Source organism: Leptonychotes weddellii, unplaced genomic scaffold, assembly GCF_054177405.1.
Source record: "Leptonychotes weddellii isolate Sample4059 unplaced genomic scaffold, ASM5417740v2 HiC_scaffold_9092, whole genome shotgun sequence".
Classification (NCBI taxonomy): Eukaryota; Metazoa; Chordata; class Mammalia; order Carnivora; family Phocidae; genus Leptonychotes; species Leptonychotes weddellii.
This window is the reverse complement of record NW_028062446.1, coordinates 5456-8313: the sequence shown is the minus strand read 5'-3', so window position 1 is coordinate 8313 and position 2858 is coordinate 5456. Positions and strand designations below refer to the sequence as shown.

The window sequence follows — 2858 nt, the reverse complement described above, 5'->3', positions numbered from 1 at the left end:
CACAGTTTGGCTATTGTGGACATTGCTGCTATAAACATCGGGGTGCACGTACCCCTTCGGATCCCTACTTTTGTATCTTTGGGGTAAATACCCAGTAGTGCAATTGCTGGATCATATGGTAGCTCTATTTTCAACTTTTTGAGGAACCTCCATACAGTTTTCCAGAGTGGCTGCACCAGCTTGCATTCCCACCAACAGTCTACACGGGGATTTTGGGGCTCAAACCTACGACCCCCAGATCAAGAGTCATACACTCTTCTGACTGAGCCAGCCAGGCGCCCCTCAGTATATCTTTACGGATATATTTCTAACTGTGATGAAATGCACTTAACGTAAAATTTACCGTCTTACCCATTCTTAGGTGTACAGTGTAGTGGCAGTTAAGTACATAAACATGCTGCAACCGTCACCACTGTCCGCCTCCAGAATTTCAAACTCAAACTCTGTACCCATCAGGCAACTCATTCACTCTCTTCCCTCCACCACCCACCATTCTGTTTTCTGTCTCTATGCATCTGAGTAGGTACCTCATATAGGTAGAATCATACAGTATTTGCCCTTTATTAAAAAAAAAAAGGTTTTATTTATTTATTTATTTATTTAGAGAGCGAGCACGAGGAGGGGCAGAGGGAGAGACAATCTTAAGCCAACTCCATGCTGAGCGTGGAGCCCTACGTGGGGCTTGATCTCACATACCTGAGATCACAGCCTGAGCTGAAACCGAGAGTCGGACACTTAACGGACTGTACCAACCAGGCACCCCCCCCCCCCCCAGTATATTGAAATAGCTTCAATTATTCTTCCAAAGTGTAGTTTTGGAAGTATACTCCCAAAGTATAATACTATTACTGGTACTAGTCTCTCAGGTGGTTGTGTGATGGACATTGGGGTTGTTTTCAGTATTTTATAGTCACAAATAATGCTATGGTAAACTTATACGTTTATAAATCTTTCTGCTTGGGCGCCTGGGTGGCTCAGTTGGTTAAGCGACTGCCTTCGGCTCAGGTCATGATCCTGGAGTCCCGGGATCGAGTCCCACATCGGGCTCCCTGCTCGGCGAGGAGCCTGCTTCTCCCTCTGACCCTCCCCTCTCTCATGTGCTCTCTCTCATTCTCTCTCTCTCAAATAAATAAAATCTTTAAAAAAAAAAAAATCTTTCTGCCTATTTTGATAGTTGTGATGAATTATTGAAGATGGGTTTGATGGGTTTAAGCATTTTTCACATACTTCTGACATTGGACACATATTGCAAGATTACTGTCCAGAAAAGTTCTTCCAATATACTCTCCCATCAGCAGTGGTCAAAACTGCTGGTTTCTCTTGCATCTTGGCCTTTATTGGAAAAGAAATGTGTGGTTTTTTTTTTTTTTTTTTGGTCTATTTGATAATTAACGTTATGCCAGATTTGCTTCATCTATTTTTTTTGTTTTTTTGGTTGTAGTATTTCAAAGTAAATTAGAGGTGTTTCAGTATTATATTTTAGATTCTTCAGCATGTGTCTTAGAAAAAAAGGATATTTTCTTTTTTAAAATTTTATTTTGTTACAAAAATTAACCCATTTATTTTAGGCTAGTAATGTTTCAGATGGTAGAGCTTTTGCTGGTCTCTCACGTCCTTCGAGGTTCTGATGGCCGCCGACTTTACTGTGACTGCAGGGCGATACTGTAGGTCTGAGCCCCACCAGCCACTCTTTGCATGCAGGAACCACAATGCCAGCTCCCCACAGCTCGTCTTTTCATCTTGATTGTTGCACAGAAGGAGCAAGTGTGGTTGGCATGCTGGCTTATTTCAGTCTTTTTCACCGTTTTCCTGCGAGAGGCACCATAATGGGTCTCACATGAACCAATGATTCTGACCTTCTTGGTCTGTTTAGCCATGTCACCACAAACTAGGTCTGAGCCCAGAGAGGGAGCAAAAAGGATATTTTCTTATATAATTACCATACCATTATCACACCTAGCAATATTAACATGAATTCCTTATTATCACCTAATACCCAGTTCCTATTCAATTTCACCATTGTCTCAAAGTGTTGTTTTCAAGTTGGTTTGCTTGAACCTGGATTCAGACAAGGTCTACTCATTGAATTTGGTCGTTATGCCTCTGAAGTTACCCCAACTTCGCTCTGCCTTTTGATGCTGTGATTTATTGAAGGAGATTGAATGTTTTTAGAGTGTGTTTATTGCCTTATTAATGTTCTTTGCTCTTTTTATATCAAAGTGTGCATTTTTTTCTTTTAGTTTTGAAAGAGTTCTTTATATGTTAAGGACATTTCTCTGTCTTATAATTTATAAATATTTTTCCGGTTTTTCGTTTGCATTTTAATTTTGTAGGTTTTTTTTTTTTCTATTTTTCAAACAGATGTTTTTTTTTTTTAAACTTTTTTTTTTTTTAATTTGAGAGAGAGAGAATGAGAGACAGAGAGCATGAGAGGGAGGAGGGTTAGAGGGAGAAGCAGACTCCCTGCCGAGCAGGGAGCCCGATGCGGGACTCGATCCAGGGACTCCAGGATCATGACCTGAGCCGAAGGCAGTCGCTTAACCAACTGAGCCACCCAGGCGCCCTCAAACAGATGTTTTAAACTTATAGTTGACTCATCACTCTTTGTATTTGTAACCTTTTCCTTTATGAAAGGCTTTCTCCATCCTGAGTTCAGGTAAATAGTCACCTCTAGTTTTTCCTAGTTCATTGTGATTTTATTTTTTCACATTAATTCTTTTTTTTTAAGATTATTTATTTGAGAGAGTGAGAGAGAGTGAGCCCAAGCAGGGGGGAGGAGCAGAAGGAGAGGGAGAAGTGACGGGGGCCTCAATCCCAGGACCCCTGGGATCATGACCTGAACCAAAGGCAGATGCTTA

The 2858-nt window shown here is 41.0% G+C and overlaps 1 pseudogene; it reads right to left on the bottom strand.

The window, feature by feature from the left end:
* Positions 1 to 1569: 1569 nt before the first annotated feature.
* LOC145720008 (large ribosomal subunit protein eL43 pseudogene) lies at positions 1570 to 1877 on the bottom strand (annotated as a pseudogene).
* Positions 1878 to 2858: the final 981 nt, after the last annotated feature.